Source organism: Lagenorhynchus albirostris, chromosome 3, assembly GCF_949774975.1.
Source record: "Lagenorhynchus albirostris chromosome 3, mLagAlb1.1, whole genome shotgun sequence".
NCBI lineage: Eukaryota > Metazoa > Chordata > Mammalia > Artiodactyla > Delphinidae > Lagenorhynchus > Lagenorhynchus albirostris.
Genome location: NC_083097.1, coordinates 119,904,983 through 119,927,094, shown reverse-complemented (window position 1 = coordinate 119,927,094; position 22,112 = coordinate 119,904,983). Strand labels below are relative to the sequence as shown.

At 37.5% G+C, this 22,112-nt stretch overlaps 1 long non-coding RNA gene across 1 annotated transcript in view; it reads right to left on the bottom strand.

The window, feature by feature from the left end:
- The window catches only part of LOC132518507 (uncharacterized), a 43,142-nt gene that overhangs the window by 4,755 nt on the left and 16,275 nt on the right, over window positions 1–22,112 (bottom strand). The window contains exon 4 of the long non-coding RNA XR_009539903.1: window positions 10,260–10,425. This is a non-coding gene — a long non-coding RNA (uncharacterized LOC132518507). The remainder of the gene's footprint in view (window positions 1–10,259; window positions 10,426–22,112) is intronic.

Sequence of the window (22,112 nt, the reverse complement as noted above, 5' to 3'; positions counted from 1 at the left end):
TCACACATGAAGGTACATGTAAATCACTGAGGAATCATCTTAAAATATGGATTCTGATTCAATAGGTCTGCTTGGGGCTGGAGATTCTGCATTTTTATTGATTTGAGCCTTCTCCCTTTTTTTCTTGATGAGTCTGGCTAAAGTTTTATCAATTTTGTTTATCTTTTCAAAGAACCAGCTTTTAGTTTCATCGATCTTTTCTATTGTCGTCTTCATCTCTATTTCATTTATTTCTGCCTCTGATCTTTATGATTTCTTTCCTTTTACTAACTTTTGGGTTTCATTTGTTCTTATTTCTCCAGCTGCTTTCAGTGTAAGGTTAGGTTGTTTATTTGGGATTTTTCTTGTTTCCTGAGGTATGATTGTATTGCTATAAACTTCCCTCTTAGATCTGCTTTTTCTGCGTCCCATAGGTTTTGGACCATGATGCTTTCATTTACATTTGTCTCTAGGTATTTTGTTATTTCCTCTTGATTCCTTCAGTGATCCATTGGTTGTTTAGTAGCATATTGTTTAGCCTCCACATCTTTGTGTTTTTTACAGTTGTTTTCTTGAGTTGATTTCTAATCTCATAGCATTGCGTTCAGAAAGATACTTGATGTGTTTCAATTTTCTTAAATTTACTGATGATCACTTTGTGGACCAGCATATGATCAATCCTGGAGAATGTTCCATGTGCACTTGAAAGAATATGTATTCTGCCGCCTTTGGATGGAATTCTCTATAAATATCAATTAAGTCCATCCGTTCCAATGTGTCATTTAAGGCCTGTGTTTCCTTATTGATTTTCTGTCTGAGTGATCTGTCCATTGATGAAAGTGGGTGTTAAAGTCACCCACTATTATTGTGTTACTGTTGATTTCTCCTTTTATGGCTGTTAGCATTTGCCTCATATATTGACGAGATCGGGTGCATTCAGGGTGGAATGGTATGGCCATAGAGCATTTATTTGCCTTATACATTGAGGTGCTCCTATGTTGGGTGCATATATATTTACGAAACAGACTTTAAAATAAAGACTGTTACAAGAGACAAAGAAGGACACTACATAATGATCAAGGGATCAATCCAAGATGAAGATATAACAGTTGGAGATGCTGCATTTTTTGTTGTTGTTGTTAGATTGTGCATTTTAAACAAGCTCCCAGGTAATGCCAATGCTGCTGGTCCACAGACACTTCGTGCAGTAAAGTTTACAATTGAAATCCCATTGGGAGTTTACAGAGCCCACAGGTGAGGGCTCTGCATTGAAGGAAGAGCCCTGAGCAAGATGAAACTTGGAGGCAGGTGCATGGCTGGGCGGTGCCTATGACCAGCTGGGGACGAGAGCTTTGGTGAGGAGGTGTTGAGGGACTATAAGCAACATAGCGTTAGAGGTGCCAGCTTGGACCCATGGTCTTAAAGAATGAAGACATGACTTCCAATCAGACCCCCTAAACTGGACACCAGAGGGGCTTCAGGTAGGGATCTCAAGATAATATTTTGTCTGGAAAAACATTCCAGCAAATAGCACACTATGAAACTGTTATAATGATTCCATTACTGCTCAGCACACTTCACAACACTCGGCATATGCCCTTAGCCTGACTCCGCCTGCTCTTTTCAAGGCTAGATTTCTAGAACCTAGTAATACTATGACAGCAGTAGTTAGAACACTGGTAGGAGTAATGGTCAAGGCAGCAGTTAATATTTGAGAACTTACGGTGCAAAAGATCCTTGTATTTGTCTCATTTAATCCTCACAACAACCCTACAAGGTAATTACTGTTATTATCCTCATTTTCCAAGTAAAGAAAATAAAACACAGGAAGTATTTTAAGTGACAGGGTCACACAACTAATTAGTGGATGCCCCCACTCTTCCCCACCCCGCCCTCTCCCTTCCACCTTCCCTTTGGCCCTCAGGCTGTATGTGGTCATTAAAGGAATCACTGTACTCCAAGGGTTGCAGTAAGTACCCAAGTAGTGACAGGGACATGGAAAACGCAGCTGTTTCCTTCCTAAGCATGGGGAGACAAAGTCGTGAGCAAAGTAGAAAACCTTCACTGTTGTGGTAGCAAGCACAGTGCCATCTAAACTGATCACCAAATCTTCCCCATGAGGGGAAAACACTTAAACAAAATCAGTGAGGGCTTCCCTATGAAAACAATACAAGAACATTTACCATGAAGCTTCCATGAAATCTTGTATCTGCTACTCATCTACCCTGCTGGATAGGGTCCAGAAAGAGCTTTCTGCCTCCTTATTCCAATATTCAGGGCCCAGGATTCCTCTCTAGACAGCACGCTCCTTCTTTTCTGTATCTCAGCCCTGCAACAGAGCCTGGCCCATGGGATATGTTCAACACATACCATTAATAGATTAATTAACCCGTCTACTAGTAATGGGCTCACTCTACTCAGAAAAACTCATGGAAGTTGTTTTGGAGTTCCTTCCTCTAAATAGAGGAATACAGTTGAAGGCAACAGGGAGAGATGTAACGGATTTATTCCACAAACAGTGCCAAGTACTGCCCTCAGGGCCTGGGTGATGATGACCACATGGGTGCCTGCTGACGGCTGGAGGCAGACAGACCTAGATTTGAATCCCATATTTACAAGCTGCTACTCATATAACTCTCAGAGAAGTTCTCAACATCTCTGTGCCTCAGTCGCTTCATCTGTAAAATGGAAATGATGTAGCAGTTCCGTCTTAGGGTTGTTGGATCAAGGAAGGTAAAGCATCGTGCTCAGCATATGGTAACAGGACATGTCAGCTACATGACTGTGACATGATGGTCCCTGCCCACAGAGCAGTTGGTAGCAAACTTTTTCAGTAAAGGGCTGGGTAATAAATATCTTATGCTTTGTGGGCTACATATGGTCTCTGTCCCAACATATGGTCTCTGTCAGTTCTGCCATTGTAACATGGAAGTAACCACAGATAGTACAAATTGACTCTCGTTATCATTTTAACATGTCATGAAATATTCTCCTTATGATTTTCTTTCCATCACTTGGCCATGTATTAATAAAAGCCATTCTCAATTTACAGACTGTACAGAAACAGGCAACAGATCAGGTTTGGCCCATGCATCATAGTTTGCTGACCCCTGGTCTAGTGGGGAAAAAGACAAAGACAAAGCTGTTGCAATACAACATGTCACAGTGCTGAGAAGGCAGGTATCTATTCTGCCTGGCAGTGAGAAGAGAAATCTTAGAAACAGCTCCAGAGAGAAGGAAACACGGGAGCTGGGCTTTTCAGAGTGAGTAGGAGTTCACCAGACGGGACAGATAAGAGAAGGAAAGAGCAATTATTAAAGAATAAGCAAATAGGAAAAACATGTCTTTCTAGAGAATTGACCAAAGTTCATTGCTACAAAGAGAAAGGACTCGTAGTTTCGCTGATTTTCTCATGAATTTGATTACCTTCTGTGGTTGTTTTTTTTTTTTTTTTAATACAGCAGGTTCTTATTAGTCATCCATTTTATACACTTCAGTGTATACATGTCAATCCCAATCTCCCAATTCATCACAGCACCACCTTCCCCCCAGCTGCTTTCCCCCCTTGGTGTCCATACGTTTTTTTCTTTACTTCTGTGCCTCAATTTCTGCTCTGCAAACAAGTTCATCTGTACAATTTTCTAGGTTACACATATATACATTAATATATGATATTTCTTTTTCTCTTTCTGACTTACTTCACTCTGTATGACAGTCTCTAGATGCATCCACGTCTCTACAAATGACCCAATTTCATTCCTTTTTATGGCTGAGTAATATTCCATTGTATATATGTACCACTTCTTCTTTATCCATTCATCTGTCGATGGGCATTTAGGTTGCTTCCATGACCTGGCTACTATAAATAGTGCTGCAATGAACATTGGGGTACATGTGTCTTTTTGAATTGTGGTTTTCTCTTGGTATATGCCCAGTAGTGGGATTGCTGGGTCGTATGGTAGTTCTATTTTTAGTTTTTTAAGGAACCTCCATACTGTTCTCCATAGTGGCTGTATCAATTTACATTCCCACCAACAGTGCAAGAGGGTTCCCTTTTCTCCACACCCTCTTCATCATTTGTTGTTTGTAGATTTTCTGATGATGCCCATTCTGACTGGTATGAGGTGATACCTCATTGTAGTTTTGATTTGCATCTCTCTAATAATTAGTGATGTTCAGCAGCTTTTCATGTACTTCTTGGCCATCTGTAAGTCTTCTTTGGAGAAATGTCTATTTAGGTCTTCTGCCCATTTTTTGATTGGGTTCTTTGGTTTTTTAATATTGAGCTGCATGAGCTGTTTATATATTTTGAAGATTAATCCTTTGTCCAATGATTCGTTTGCAAATATTTTCTCCCATTCTGAGGGTTCCCTTTCCATCTTGTTTATGGTTTCCTTTGCTGTGCAAAAGCTTTGAAGTTTCATTAGGTCCCATTTGTTTATTTTTGTTTTTATTTCCAGTACTCTAGGAGATGGATCAAAAAATATCTTGCTGTGATTTATGTCAAAGAGTGTTCTTCCTATGTTTTCCTATAAGAGTTTTATAGTGCCTGGTCTTACATTTAGTTCTGTAATGCATTTTGAGTTTATTTTTGTGTATGCTGCTAGGGAGTGTTCTAATTTCATTCTTTTACATGTAGCTGTCCAGTTTTCCCAGCACCACTTATTGAAGAGGCTGTCTTTTCTCCATTGTATATCCTTGCCCCCTTTGTCATAGATTAGTTGACCATAGGTGCATGGGTTTATCTCCGGGCTTTCTATCCTGTTCCATTGGTCTATATTTCTGTTTTTGTGCCAGTACCATATTGTCTTGATTACTGTAGCTTTGTAGTATAGTCTGAAGTCAGGGAGTCTGATTCCTCCAGCTCCATTTTTTTCCCTCAAGACTGCTTTGGCTATTCGGGGTCTTTTGTGTCTCCATACAAATTTTTAAGATTTTTGGTTCTAGTTCTGTAAAAAATGCCATTGGTAATTTGATAGGGATTGCATTGGATCTGTAGATTGCTTTGGGTAGTATAGTAATTTTCACAATATTGATTCTTCCAATCCGGGAACATGGTATATCTCTCCATCTGTTGGTATCATCTTTAATTTCTTTCCTCAGTGTCTTATAGTTTTCTGCATACAGGTCTTTTGTCTCCATAGGTAGGTTTATTCCTAGGTATTTTATTCTTTTTGTTGGGAGTGTTTCCTTAATTTCTCTTTCAGATTTTTCATCATTAGTGTATAGGAATGCAAGAGATTTCTGTGCATTAATTTTGTATCCTGCACCTTTACCAAGTTAATTGATTAGCTCTAGTAGTTTTCTGGTGGCATCTTTAGGATTCTATGTATATAGTATCATGTCATCTGTAAACAGTGACAGTTTTACTTCTCCTTTTACAATTTGTATTTCTTTTTCTTCTCTGATTGCCGTGGCTAGGACTTCCAAAACTATGTTGAATAATAGTGGTGAGAGTGGACATCCTTGTCTTGTTCCTGATCTTAGAGGAAATGCTTTCAGTTTTTCACCATTGAGAGTGATGTTTGCTGTGGGTTTGTCATATATGGCCTTTATTGTGTTAAAGTAGGTTCCCTCTTTGCCCACTTTCTGGAGAGTTTTTATCAAAAATTGGTGTTGCATTTTGTCAAAAGCTTTTTCTGCATCTATTGAGATAATCATATGGTTTTTATTCTTCAATTTGTTAATATGGTGTATCACATTGATTGATTTGCATATATTGAAGAATCCTTACGTCTCTGGGATAAATCCCACTTGATCGTGGTGTATAATCCTTTTATTGTGTTGTTGGATTCTGTTTTCTAGTATTTCGTTGAGGATTTTTGCATCTATATTCATCAGTGATTTTGGTCTGTAATTTTCTTTTTTTTGTAGTATCTTTGTCTGGTTTTGGTATCAGGGTGATGGTGGCCTCAGAATGAGCTTGGGAGTGTTCCTTCCTCTGCAACTTTTTGGAAGAGTTTGGGAAGGATGGGTGTTAGCTCTTCTCTAAATGTTTGATAGAATTCTCCTGTGAAGCCATCTGGTCCTGGGCTTTTGTTTGCTGGAAGATTTTTAATCACAGTTTCAATTTCATTACTTGTGATTGGTCTGTTCATATTTTCTATTTCTTCCTGGTTCGGTCTTGGAAGGTTATACCTTTCTAAGAATTTGTCCATTTCTTCCAGGTTGTCCATTTTATTGGCATAGAGTTGCTTGTAGTAGTCTCTTAGGATGCTTTGTATTTCTGTGATGTCTGCTGTAAGTTCTCCTTTTACATTTCTAATTTTAATGATTTGAATCCTCTCCCTCTTTTTCTTGATGAGTCTGGCTAATGGTTTATCAATTTTGTTTATCTTCTCAAAGAACCAGCTTTTAGTTTTATTGATATTTGCTATTGCTTTCTTTGTTTCTATTTCATTTATTTCTGCTCTGATCTTCATGATTTCTTTCCTTCTGCTAACTTTGGGTTTTGTTTGTTCTTCTTTCTCTAGTTCCTTTAGGTGTAAGTCTAGATTGTTTACTTGAGATTTTTCTTGTTTCTTGAGGTAGGCTTGTATAGCTATAAACTTCCCTCTTAGAACTGCTTTTGCTGCATCCCATAGGTTTTGGATCATTGTGTTTTCACTGTCATTTGTCTCTAGGTATTTTTTGATTTCCTGTTTGACTTTTTCAGTCATCTCTTGATTATTTAGTAACGTATTGTTTAACCTCCATGTGTTTGTGTTTTTTACGTTTTTTTCCGCTGTAATTCATTTCTAATCTCATAGCGTTGTGGTTAGAAACGATGCTTGATATGATTTCAGTTTTCTTAAATTTACTGAGGCTTGATTTGTGACCCAAGATGTGATCTATCCTGGGGAATGTTCCGTGCACACTTGAGAAGAAAGTGTAATCTGCTGTTTTTGGATGGAATGTTCTATAAATATCAATTAAATCTATCTGGTCTGTTTTGTCATTTAAAGCTTGTGTTTCCTTATTAATTTTCTGTTTGGATGATCTGTCCATTGGTGTAAATGAGGTGTTAAAGTCCCCCACTATTATTGTGTTACTGTCCATTTCCTCTTTTACAGCTGTTAGCAGTTGCCTTATATATTGAGGTGCTCCTATGTTGGGAGCATATTTATTTATAATTGTTATATCTTCTTCTTGGATTGATCCCTTGATCATTATGTTGTGTCCTGTCCTTCCTTGTCTCTTGTAACATTCTTTATTTTAAAGTCTATTTTATCTGATATGAGTATTGCTACTCCAGATTTCTTTTGATTTCCATTTGCATGGAATATCTTTTTCCATCCCCTCATTTCAGTCTGTATGTGTCCCTAGGTCTGAAGTGGGTCTCTTGCAGACATCATATAGATGGGTCTTGTTTCTGTATCCATTCAGCAAGCCTGTGTCTTTTGGTTGGAGCATTTAATCCATTCACATTTAAGGTAATTATTGATATGTATGTTCCTATTACCATTTTCTTAATTGTTTTGGGTTTGTTTTTGTAGGTCCTTTTCTTCTCTTGTGTTTCCCATTTAAAGAAGTTCCTTTAGCATTTGTTGTAGAGCCGGTTTGGTGGTGCTGAATTCTGTTAGCTTTTGCTTGTCTGTAAAGCTTTTGATTTCCCCATCGAATCTGAATGAGATCCTTGCCAGGTAGAGTAATCTTGGTTTTAGGGTCTCCCCTTTCATCACTTTAAGTATATCATGCCACTCCCTTCTGGCTTGTAGAATTTCTGCTGAGAAATCAGCTGTTAACCTTATGGGAGTTCCCTTGTATGTTATTTGTCGTTTTTCCCTTGCTGCTTTCAATAATTTTTGTCTTTAATTTTTACCAATTGGATTACTATGTGTCTCGGCATGTTTCTCCTTGGGTTTATCCTGTATGGGACTCTCTGCACTTCCTGGACTTCGGTGGCTATTTCCTTTCCCGTGTTAGGGAAGTTTTCGACTGTAATCTCTTCAAATATTTTCTCAGGTCCTTTCTCTCTCTCTTCTCTTTCTGGGACCCCTATAATGCGAGTGTTGATGCATTTAATGTTGTCCCAGAGGTCTCTTAGGCTGTCTTCATTTCTTTTCACTCCTTTTTCTTTATTCTGTTCTGCAGCAGTGAATTCCACCATTCTGTCTTCCAGGTCACTTAATCCGTTCTTCTGCCTCAGTTATTCTGCTGTTGATTCCTTCCAGTGTATTTTTCATTTCAGTTATTGTATTGTTCATCTATGTTTGTTTGTTCTTTAATTCTTCTAGGTCTTTGTTAAACATTTCTTGCATCTTCTTGATCTTTGCCTCCATTCTTTTTCCGAGGTCCTGGATCATCTTCACTACCATCATTCTGAATTCTTTTTCTGGAAGGTTGCCTATCTCCATTTCATTTAGTTGTTTTTCTGGGGTTTATCTTGTTCCTTCATCCGGTCCATAGCCCTCTGCCTTTTCATCTTGTCTGTCTTTCTGTGAATGTGGTTTTTGTTCCACAGGCTGCAGGATTGTAGTTCTTCTTGCTTCTGCTGTCTGCCCTCTGGTGGATGAGGCTATCTAAGAGGCTTGTGGAAGTTTCCTGATGGGAGGGACTGGTGGTGGGTAGAGCTGTGTGGTTGTTTCTTGATTTGGGATGATATTACAAAGACCCCCCCCCAGAGTAGACCTTGCATTTGTCTTCAGTGGTCATGTTTTTACCCCCAATCCCAGCCACCATCACTGACTCAAAACACCCTCCTAAAAGTTCTACCTGAAAATCTCTAAAGAAGCATCTGTTGACAGAGAACACAACCTTTCCTTTTGGACAGTTTTGTCATTCAAGTCTAACAACATGTGTACATCTTGAAGTAATATCACTCTCCTACTCTTTAGTAAGTTAATTAGTTGCTTCTCTGTTAAATGTTTACTGAAAATACATTTTTAAAGACATAATTGACGTATAACATGTTAGTTTCAGGTGTACAACATAATGATTCCATATTTGTATGTATTGTGGAATGATCACCCCAGTAAGTCTAGTTAACATCCATCACCATTCATAGTTACAAAATGTTTTTTTCTTGTGATCAAAACGTTTTAAGATCTATTCTTGTAGCAACTTTCAAATGTACACTACAGTATTATTAAGTATAGTTTTAAAATGTATTTTAAGTAGATTTTTTAAAATTCTGGTTTTTATATCTATGGGAATCTCACTATGAAAAATTAGCCAAGTCTTTTGTTTACAAAATTATGTCTCTGAATTTTTTTTAAGTCAGATCAAGAATGGATTGGCTTAGAGAAAATGGAGATTATTTGGAACTGTTTTTAAATCCAGCTGCCTGAAATCTACAAAATTTTTAAAAGTATTTTTAATACTTAGGATTTGTCCAATAATACCGTATTGAACAGCTGTAAAAGTTCGTGCACTTTTTTTTTTAGTTTCATTTTAAAACAAGTCTGATTTTTCAACCCTTTCAGCATCTGAGGCTCAGAAGATTATAGAAAATAAGTTATTTGAGTTTGATTCTTTTATTCAACACATATGTATTGAGTGCCTACCATGCACCAGGCCCTTTGCAGGACACTGAGGATACACAAAGACTGAGGCACACTCTCTGCCCCCACAATGAGATAAAGGAACACCTAGCAGTGTATTGAAGCAGGTCCAAGGCAGAAATTATACAAAAGAGAAGATATTCTACCAAAGTCATTAGTAGATCCTTATGGGAAACTCATTTTCAGCCAGAGGCAATGCTTCTATACTCTTTATTCAATCCAAAAGAATAGTGGCAACTTGTAGTGGTAACAAAAATGATTATTGAATGCCTATTACGCGCCAGACTTTGAGCTGCTTCACTACACTCTGATATCGAATCCCCATATGATTTCTATGAGGTATGTGCTATTAATATATCCCCATTTTTACTCCTGAGATCACACAGTTACTGTGTACTGGAACCCTGACCCAACCTGGTTCAGCCTGATTCCAAAGCCCATGCTGTTCCCACCTCACTATACTGATGATGTTTTCTCTGATATAGGCATCAGAGGTTGAATCATTTTTTTTTTAAATAGGAACACCTCCAATTAATTGTACCCATGGGAGGGCATTAACAAGTAGCTGACTGCTTTATGTGTACATGTCTCGAAGCACCCATCAGCTGTAGAAATGAAGGCAGTGCTAAGTTGTGCACAAATGCAGTTATATGTACAGCCACATAAAAATGACCAAAGGAGGGGGGGAGGTAGGGCAAAGGGTGAGCTGTTTCAGACCATTTCAGTGATGATCCTCCAGTGTGGCTTCCAAATCCATTCCAAGGCAATTAGGATTGTTAAGTAGCAAGAAATCCTTACCTGATCATACCTGCAAGTTTAAAGACGTTGCTCACGCATCACTGATAATTGGTTTCCTTAAATTAAATAACCATCCAAGACAAGTCGAGGCTAGCACAGTGTTGGAGATCCATACCTCAAGGCAAGAGAAAGGCAGCTAGGGAAGGAGGGGTTCTCCAATCAGGAACTGCAAAAGTAGGAGGCATGTAGGTTGTCTGTGCTTTCAAGTACATGAGTTCAAGAACAAGAGTTCCTACGGAGAGAACACTTCCCTGAGCCAGTTGTCTGGGGAAACAGACCGAGTATTGGGTCTCCATTGCCTGTTCTCCAAATCAAGCCAGTATTAGCACTGAAAGGAAGAATGTGAACTGAGAGTTGTTTTTCTCTGTGGAACATGTCCTATCTCATGCCTTTCACTTAGGGTTTTTGTGGCTGTCCCAACAAGCCACTCAAGAATCGCCCTTACCGGTGGCAGAGGGACCACAACACGACAATTAATTTCTATGATTAAATTTCTTTGCCAGTGAGTCAGCTGAGTGAGTTTCCATAAAGGAAAAAGAGAACATTCATTCTTTTTTCATATATATTATCTCTGAAAAGTTTTATTACCAAGAATAAATTGGTAGTATTTCCTGAACAGGCAATACTAAATGAAAATAATAATCAAATCTAAAGCAGACCTATTTGTCATAGTAACATATCTAATCTCAAGGTCTGGTCCAGAAGAAAAATTATTCATAGAAAGGAAGGCCATTAGGCTTGGAGATCTTAAGAACCTGCATTACATGTAAGAAGCATTTTTACTTTCTTCCTTTGAATTTCTACTGGTGGAAATTATTCAATGATATAATTTTCTTTTGGAAGAAATTTTAGGAGAAGAGAATGAATATTAATTACAACTTTCAGATCCATCTTTACTGCTACTGCCCTCACCCAAGTCACCATTATCTCCACCCAGACTGTAGTAACGGCCTCCTGTTTTCCCACTGCCCCTCCCTCCCTCTCAAATACCACCAGTTTCCTCCCATGGCTGGCTCAATCTCAACTGTCAGGTCTCAGATTAAATGCTTAATCAGACTAAATTTCCTCAGAGAGAATTTTGCTAACTACAATGCCCACCATTTACTGTCTATCTCATTTAATTTATTTCCCAGTTGCTTTTATAGCACATTCATCATCTTCTTCATCTGGCTTCCCTGCTGGAGCACCATGGCTGCCTCATTTGCTGCTGTGTCTCCACCTAGCACAGGGTCTGGCATATAACGATACTCAGTGTTTGATGAATAAATAAATGGATGATAGAATGGGCCAAGCACTGGGCTTAATAATTTACAAACATTTTCTTGTTTAAACTTATGAAAATCCTCTGAAGGAGCTACTATCCTCACTTGGTGAACGAGGAAATTAAGGCATAGATACAGTCTTATAGCTTGTAGGTAAAAAGTGGGGATTTCCACTTTAGATCTGTCTGACTCCAAAGTCACTTTTATTTCTACCCAATTGTTTTGCCTTCCAGTAGGAAATTTTTCTCACAAAAGAGAGGTTTTTGAACTTTTTTAATATCCAAAGACATCCAACTCCAGCCTACAGAGAACTTTGTGATCTTAGACCAAAGTTCTTAGGTCTTAACCTTTGAACTAAAAAAAAAAAAAAAAAAAAAAAAGGTAAAGAATGAGCTTTCCATTGCTTATTAAATAGATTTGACATTCTTAACCCCTCTGTCCACACACATGCCAACCCAAAACCGTCAGGAGGGATCTTCCGGCTAGTTAATGAATGTGCAGTGTTCAGCCAGATAATGGCTATGATTGACATTCTGCTTACAGTGCTTCTGAATTGGCTTCTTGTGCATAAATCAGGACTGTAGCCTATACACAAGCATCACTACAGGACCATTTTAGGTTGGGCATACGTAATCCTCAGGAGGCCCATGCACAGCATAAGCATGCCCAGTATAAATGGAATGATACATATATTGAGATACATGTGTAGGGGTGTGTGTGTGTATATATATGTATGTATATATGTATACACATACATATACACACCCACAAATATGCATACACATATTTTTTGCATAGCTACATATAAAAGAACTCTATCTCACCGGAAAACTGAACATGGTCAAAATTTGTTGCCAAGAAATACAATTTCCCGTTTATTCATTAAGTTTCTATTTATATCTCTGTTTTCTAATCTAGTTGTTTGAACTAAGCTTTTCTTTCAAGCTTTCATGCCTCATGTCAGTAGTGTGTTTGCCAAAGTATAAGTGAGCTTTTACTCGATTTCAGTTTTATAACAAGAGACCCGTGATCCATAATAGATTCACCTATTTGAAGCCACATTGGATGACATTAAACAAAGGTTTGCCTAGAATATGGTACCCACACCACGAACGGTACACAAGATGACTTAGGTGGTATGCTCCATGGGGTAGTGAGAGACGAGGAGAGGAATCAGTCTGCTCCATCAGAGTGAGAGCCAGTCTCCAGCTGCAGAGGCCAAAATTTCATTGTATTTATTTATATGGTTACCTTCTATTCATGGCAAATTATATTCATTTTCCACTTATGTCAGCGATATTTCATTTCCTTTTTGGATAAATACACTTAAGGAAAAAAATGTCAAGTTTAAAATATTATGTAAATAATTGTACAAGAGGTATGTGAGGTGGCAAAGATCATGCAAGTCATATGCAAATGACTGATGGAAAAAACTAGCGGAGGCAACAGAGGTCTGGGAGTCAGAGTTCACCACTTAATAACTGAGTAAACTTGAGTAAGTTACCGAACCTCACTTAAGAATAGCTGCAGTAACCTCAGAGCTTTCATCTGTTCAAATGGAAAATATATCAAGTGGAAAACAGCAGATGCCAGCAAATGATCTTTGTAATGATAACGTCTGCTTTTATTACTATTAACTATCATTAATGCAATGGTGTATGTGGAGTAGCTAATACAGAGCCTCGTGTACAGTACGTGCTTAGCAAATATGGGCTGCCATTCCCTCATCAGCAGCTTTCTTCACAGTAGGCCTGTAAATAGATGATGATTCATGACCCGGTTTTAGCTGATACCAGTCTAGTGTGTGAATGTTGTGTGGCCTATTTTGAGATGTGCACTTGAAGGCTACGTTGTATATGATCAACATGGCATACCGAATTCTAAAAAAAATAAATCGTGAACAATCTTTCTATGTCAGCCATGCCTACGAGGAGTGAAGAAGTTCTGTGAACAGAAAGCAGCCTTCTATAATGTAGAACACATTCTCCTTCTGTTTTTACTGGTATGAAATGAGTTAAATATTAATCATCTGTTTGTTTGAGGTTCTAAATGTAAAGGTTGAAACGCTATCTTGAATTCCTGAAGTTCTTTCCTAGAAAGAAGTATATATCAGGAAATTCAACCACAAATCCAACACAAATTGAAAAGTTTCTCAGGAAGAAAAATAAAGGGCAACCTGAGATGATTGAGAAAATAGACACAGGGTTTTATGTTATCTAAGAGCACAGGAAACTCGTTACATTTACAAGGTCCCATCTCAAGAGCCCTGTGAAGACAACAAGAGGAGACAAGTGGAATTAGACATGTGCTGACTTCAGAGAAAACTGGGAAATCAACAAAATGGAAATTTAACAAGACAGCGACCAGGGCCCTGAGAAAAAGCGAGAAACTACTAGGAGCAAGTGAAGCCTGGCTGAATATAGATATGTGTACAGTAGCAAATATTTCTCTGGAAGTGTGTACGTTTATTTATTTATTTATTTATTTATTTATCTACCCTTGGCTGTGTTGGGTCCTTGTTTCCGCGCAAGGGCCTTCTCCAGTTGCGGCAAGTGGGGGGCCACTCTTCATCGCAGTGCGCGGGCCTCTCACCGCCGCGGCCTCTCTTACTGTGGAGCGCAGGCTGCAGACGCGACGGGCCCAGCTGCTCCGCGGCATGTGGGATCCTCCCAGACCAGGGCCCGAACCCGTGTCCCCTGCGTCGGCAGGCAGGTTCTCAACCACTGCGCCACCAGGGAAGCCCCTGGAAGTGTGTACTTTTTTTTAAATGTTTTATTATGGAAATTGTTCAGTATACACAAAAAAGCGAGAGTGAGTTTACAATCTTCATAGACCCACCCGCCAACCTTCCACAATAATCAACTTTATGCCAGTCTTGTTTCATCTAGCCTCATGGGATTTGGGTGAGGAACGGGGCTAGAGCATTTAAGGCCAGTTTTAGACATGGTGTCAACCATAACGACACAAATACTTCAGTATGCATTTTTAAATGTTAAGGAATATTTTATATAGTTACTATGCTATTATCACTCATACAAAATTGACAAATTCCTTAAAAACACGTAATACCTAATTTCCCAAGTTGTTTCAAAGATGTCTCCGTAAAAGTTTGGTCTAAATCAGCATTAAAACATGACCACAAGATGCATTTGGGTTTTTTTTTGTCTCCTAGATCTCTTTCATCACAGCCCCCCTTTTTTTATACCATTGATTTGTTGGAGAAATTGAGTCATCCATCCTATGTCCTGTTACATATTCAGGATTTGTCTGATGGCTTCACTGTGGTATTATTTAACTTGTTCTTCTGTCATCCATATTTCTTATAATTGGTGGCTAGACTTAGAGGAGTCATTAGATTCTAGTTCATATTTTAGGCAAGAATGTTTCACAGGTGGCACTGTATACTTTCTATTATATTATGTTCTGAGGCATATAATGTCTGTTTGCCCCACTTTTAGGGATCGAGGGGTGGGTTTATATGCTTTCAGCTTGATCCCTCCTTTATAAACTTCACCCAACAACATTTCACATAATTTTAGCATTGCCTGCTTCCATGATTTTATTAAGGTTGCAAAATGGTTATTATTTCTGTCTGTCATTCCTAATTAGCTGGAATTCTTCTATGAAGAAATTTACCTCATCAGCCATTTGGTTACCCTGAGATATAAGAAAGGCAAGAGAAATTCTTGATTCTTTTCCTTTATCAGTTTTCAGAGCAATAAGGTGTGCCCCGGAAACAGTGTTGTTGTTTTTTTAATATTATTGTTAGATGGGTTTCAATCTGTTATAATTACTCTTTTTGATATTCAAGTTGCCCTGTATTTTGTACAGTGGAAACACCTTATGGTTGGGCTCTGTGTCTTTTGGCATTTTCCCTATTAGTCTTTAATGGCTTCCTTGCTTACTAGCCCAGGCTTAAGCCAATTTCCCAGGCTCATCTCGTTCATTTCCTGTTCCAGACCTACACTCAGCCTTTTCTAAGAACTCTGGTTCCTTTTAGAGAGACATAGCATTTAGAGACCACAATCTGGGTGCTAGAATTGCTCATCACTCCTGGATGATCATTGTTTCTATGTATTTTCAGTAGGCAAAGCCAGGACATAAAAATGAAGTGGAAAAGAAAATCATGATTTCCTACTGATATTTTCAAATAATATGTTTTTTTGGTTGATTTTATACTTGCATGTATTTCCTTTTATGCTGAAATTCTAGGTCCTTAACATTAAGATAATTATTTGTTTTATAATATACCTATAATAACTAAAAAATAAGATTATAATATTACCACTGATGACTCCTGAATACAAAAATTGGTTTGTTTGTTTGTTTGTTTTAAGAGAGAAAAGGCAATATTAGTAACATACATGGATTAGTTTGAAAAGCTATTCATGTGTACCAGACTGAATTTGCCATGTCACATTAACGTGAATTGTATCAGTCTCAGGGTTTGGATACTTGGCATACTGGTTTTTAGAAGACTTTACCAAAGTATCTGAAACTGTAATTCAATGAACAATCTAATTTATTTTAACTGCTTGTGTCTCACTCCACTGCCCTCTCACCCCATCTAATAACACTACTACATACACTCCACAAGGGTAGGGAGGTGTCTTCTATTCACCGGTGTATTTTGTAGCAACTAGCATAGTGCTTATAGTACTCACACATGTATGAGTCAATCATCCTACATGTTTTAGGGGAAGTCACTGATCCAGATGTACTGATATAGTCATAGGTGACAACACAGTGTCCACCTATTTCTTCAGATTCTCTACCATTGTTTTCCAGGCAAAAGTCACAAGTGTTATTTATGGATCAAGAGCTAAAAGGGCTCTTAGAAGCCTAATTCAATCCCTTCCTTTCTCAGATGAGACATTGAGTGAGCCGGAGATTCAGTCGTTTCCTCCAAATCACCCAGCTCATTCCTGGCAGAGCCAGAATTGGGACCCAGAGCCCTTCTTTCCTGGTCTGGGATGCTTTCTACTCAGTTATACAGTGGGCTGCTTTCTCACCCAAACCTACATCCTCTCTGGACTAGCACTGATAAACAAAGCAGGCAAAAGTTAAACAGTTAATTTATTCCCTTTCAGAAGGTTTGAATACATTCTCTCTCATTAGGCCTAGATTATTGATGAATTCAACTCGACATGCTATTGTTTCTTGTTCTAACTGAAGACATTAAGAGTGATTGAACAGGGCTTCCCTGGTGGAGCAGTGGTTGAGAGTCTGCCTGCCAATGCAGGGGACACGGGTACGTGCCCCGGTCCAGGAAGATCCCACGTGCCGCGGAGCGGCTGGGCCCATGAGCCATGGCCGCAGAGCCTGCATGTCTGGAGCCTGTGCTCCACAACGGGAGAGGCCACAACAGTGAGAGGCCCGTGTCCTGCAAAAAAAAAAAAAAAAAAAAAAGAAAGAAAAGAGTGATTGAACAAGTTGTCACAGACCTAGTTTTGTTCATCTCTAACTTCAATTTGTATTAGAGTGCAAAGTCCAGTACTGCTAGAAACAGTAATAAATGATTACTCTGTCTAACCCAGGAAAAATTCAGTGAATTAAAAAAACATTTGACCAACATCTACAGATTTCATACTTGACTTCCTAATTTTATACTTTAGATAAAAACTGAAGTTCGCTTATTAATCTTTGTTCTTGATTACCAATTGTCATCTGACTTTACAGCATAATAGAGGACTGGCTGATCTCCCTCTTCATTCATTTAAGTCCAAGTTGAAACATCTGATCATTATTAGGTCTTATAGGCATAATGACTCCGTTGAGGTTCCATGCCGGGAAATAAAGCTCAAAAATCCTCTTAAATCATGAGATATCGAGCAATGTGGTGACTGCATTTTGGTGCTATACTTATTTTGCATTTGAACTTTTAAATTGCTTTGCTAGGATTTTAAGTACAGAAAAAATACTAAAATTTCAAGCCATTTTTAAACGAAGATTACAGAGTAATTACATGCTAATTAGGTAATGCTTTCATTTGAATGGTAATGAAAGTGGCTAGGGTGTACAAAAAAATACAGACTATTTAAATTAAATTCCATCTGTGATATGTCATATTCAGGTGCTTGTTTTTATTTCAGTTTCCTATAAATTCTTAACATCTTAACCTCTTCCAGGTAATATACCATAATGGAAATTTTATCAGCTTCAGCTTATCACAGCAACACCATCTTTATTATTTATAGATCTTTACTGGGTTTTTTTAATTATAAAAAAGTATACTTTTAAATTAAAACATACACATCTATACAGGTATGTCCATCATATTGCTTGGAGAATTATCATTTGTCATGGGGGAAAATCTGGGTTTCAGAATGTATCCAGTTGTAAGTTTTGGAAGTGAATGCTTTTGAAGAGAGATTACTTCAGTCTTTAAGAACCAGCTTGCCACTTAAATATATTTCACAAAGATTGGAGTTTGTTTCATTCAGATAACAGAGTTTAGATGGTACATTCAACGTTTTTAGCAAGTTCAGCCTTTATCCAAAACAATACTACTACATGTGTAATCCTTGTTTAAAAACACAGCGCAGCAAAGTAGGAAAGTCTTTTTATAAGAAAGCAATAAGTATGCATGGCAAAGAAAAAGGTTAAATAATATTTAAAGATATAAAGTAAAAAGTAAAATGCTACTTTCCATAACTCCCAATTCCCAGCCCCTTAATCAGTGATAACTGTAGTTAACAGTTTCTTATATGTTTTTATAGTAATAGTGAATGCATATACAAGCATAAATTTGGTAGCATAATTTTTAATAAATAGAACAATACTGCTTCTTAAACTTAATAATATACCTCGGGCATCTTTCTGTGTTAATACATCTAAAGTTTAGCTATATTTGTTATCTCCTACTGATGCCTGTTTAGGTTGTTTCTGTTTAGGTCGGAATGTTGAAGTGAAGTATAGGTATTAGATAGACAGATTTTACTTTGCTGGGTCAAGGAATTTGTACCTTTAAAATTTGACACCTATTTCCAAGCTGCTTTCTGAAGAGTTAGTACCTACTTTTAGCTCTACCAACAGGTTATAAGATAACCTGTTTCTCCACACTCTTGACCACATTGTATATTATTAAATATTATCATCTTTGCCAATCTGATAAGTGAGAAATGGTATCTTATTCTTTTGTCTTATCTTTGAGCAAGTTGAGTATCTTTTCATGTTTACAAGCCGTTTATGTTTCTTTTTTTTATAAACTGAAAGTTCATCTTTCCCCAGTCCCATTTGCCTTTGCGTGATTGATTCATCTTCTTGGTTTATATGAGCTCTTTTAACATTTAAAAATAGCTACTTTTTATTATATGTATTGGAAACATTTTTTCCCCAGTTCTCGTTTCTGCCATGTGAAAGTTTTGTTTTGTTTTGTTTTTCTTTAAATGGATTTAAATTTATCATTTATTTCCTGTCTGGCTTTTGTGTTCAATATCTTGCTTAGGAAAAACTTCACCATTTTGGATTTTTTTCTGTTTTTCTAGTACTTTTATCAGTTTCACTGTTTCAATACATATGTTTAAATCTTTGAGCTGTCCATTGGAAGGAGTAATACAGCCTTAATATTTTCTTAATATGGTTAGTCAGTTTTTTCAAAACCATTTGAATAATGTGTGTTTTCCTCTCTAGTTTGAAAAATCTTTATCATATGCACATATGAGACTACATGTATATTTAAGCTTCTTTCTAGGCTCTTGGTATTTATTGTTTTATCTGTCTATGCGAGAATAAAACTGTTTAATTGCTATTGTTTTTATGTTTAATCCCTATATAAGGTAGTCTAGTCACTGAATCTCCTATTTTTCAGATTTTCATAGTTTACCCTTTTAAATTTAATTTTTATCTGATTTTGTTTACTTTTCCATATGTATTTTCAAACCAGCTAGTCAAGTTCTGGAAGAAAAAAAAAGAGCAGAAGCAAGCAAGAAAGAGACAGAGACAGAGAGAGGAGCCTTACTATTGTGATGAATATCACTTTAAAAAAATCCCTTTTATTTTTTTTTTGCGGTACGCGGGCCTCTCACTGTTGTGGCCTCTCCTGTTGCGGAGCACAGGCTCCGGACGCACAGGCTCAGCGGCCATGGCTCACGGGCCCAGCCGCTCCGCGGCATGTGGGATCTTCCCGGACCGGGGCACAAACCCGTGTCCCCTGCATCGGCAGGCGGACTCTCAACCACTGCGCCACCAGGGAAGCCCAAAAAATCACTTTTAATTGATCAATTTAGGGGGAATTAATATCTCTAAGATATTAAATATTTCTACCCAAGATAATGGTATGGTTTCTATTTATTCAAGTTTTCTTTTTGAGAGTAATGTTTTAAAGTTTTCTTTATATATCTTATACATTTTTTGCTACATTTATTTCAAATATTTTATATTTTTATTATTTTTATAAATGGGATATGTCTGATCCTTTTATATTTATCAGACTATAAATGGCTTTTCTTGTGGCAGGTTATATCTACTATCTATTAACATTTTTACTGGATACTGAAGTCTGTCACATGGATTTTTGGCACCTATGATGATCAAATGACTTTTCTCCTTTGATCTGTTACTATGGTTAGTGATATTAATAGATTGACTGTTGTTGAGCTATCCTTGCATTACTTGAATATATCCTATATATTACTTGAATATATAACACTTGAATTATTTTTATATTTATTTATAAATATAAATATTATAAATATTTATTTATTTATATATTATATAATATTATATATATTATATATATTATATATATAATATATATTATATAATATTATATAATATTTATATAAATATTATAAATATTTATTTATATTTATAATTATATTACTTGAATTATCCTATATATTACTTGAATATATCCTATATATTCAAGTAATGCAAGGATATATATATATATCCTTATATATATATCAATATATCCTATATATTCAATCCTATATAGGATTGAATATATCCTATATACAGGATATATTATGCTGTAAATGTTCTGCTTGGTCCTATTTGCTAATGTTTTAGTTGAGGGCCATCTCAAGTTTTCAGAACAAGCAAGAGCCATATCTGTTTTATTTACTGCTTTGTACCCAGCACATAATACCTAGCCCGGTGTCTGAAGCAGAGGAAATTCTCAGTAAATATTTGTGAAAAGTAGGGTGGTTCCATGAGTCATTTGATGTGATTCTCTCTTAACTCTTCTGATCTATTCTAGAAAGAGAATCCATGATTAAGAGTAGCCTAAAGGTCAGCGAGTTGGTCATGTGAGGATCCATCCAGGTCCTTTGAAAACTTCTTTGTGTGTTCACCTGATCTTTTGATTACTCATAGCCTTTTTAGGTCCTTTCACCCGTTTTGACTAGACATGTTTTTCTCCTTGTGCAATCTTCCAGACATCAGCAAAGACATCTCTGACACGGGCAAGACTAAGTTTTCAGAACAAGCTGTTTTGTATTAGCATGAGGCACTTCTAGGGTGTCTGATCTGGACCAAACCCATGTGGAGCTAAGAGAAGAGCTTGAGCCTGACCTGGCAGATGCTGGTGTTGGCTCAGTGGCCACAGTTTAATTGTCAGAGCTATTACCTGGCCAGGGTTCCAGGCAGCCGCCCAGGAGCCCCACCAGTATAATTCCTGTAGGCGCCTTTTCTTTTACTCTTCTCATTAGCTTTCAGCAACGGCAAATGAAATCCTGTCCTTTAGTGGCTCCACGAGCATCTCCATTTATCTCAGAAGAGTTCTGTGGCCTGGGTGTGTGGGCCAGTTCTCTAAGTAAAGTCACATGTGGAAACAAGCAGGGCAGAAGAAAGATATGGCCAACAGCTACTTTGTGTCAAAACAGCTGTGATGACGGATGCTGCAAATGAGCAGTGACTAATTGTGACCAATCTGCTCACCTGTGGTTACTCTGGTACTCCCTCGGTTTCTTGTATACTGTTGCATTTTCCCCCAGCCTTTCCCCATAGCTTCTTTCTTAGAGTCACAAAATTGATTCACAATCTCAAAAATTCCCACATATCTCCTTTTTTCCTTTTCAGTGTTCCATATTTCTATCTAATTAGCCTCTTTTGGTGTTTCCTGTAGCCAGTTGTATCTATTTGATTTCAGGCTATACCCTTGGGGGTCTTGTACCCAAACATATAATACTTAAACTACACTGACTGTCCAGTTGAAAATTCTATTTCCAATTAAATATAACCTATTGTTTGTTATTCCTGAATTAATAAATAAGAGCATGCTTAAGGAAATCAGATCAAAATACTAGGTTATTGACTTTCACATCATCAACTCACTTAAAGCTAGTGTAGAGGCAATTCATACTGCTGAATAAATGGATAGGTTATTTGATAGCCTAGTGCAATGCTTATTTCCTTCCTAGGTAGAAAACCACATAAATTCTAGGGCAAGTACCTTTATTTTTTTTGATATTTATTTGTTTTCCTTATTTTTTTTGGTTGCGTCGGGTCTTAGTTGCAGCACACGGGATCTTTGTTGAGGCATGCAGGATCTTTTCATTACAGCACACAGTCTGCTCAGGTTTCTCCCTAGTTGCGGCATGCGGGCTTCTCTCTAGTTGTGGCATGCAGGTTTTCTCTCTCTAGTTGT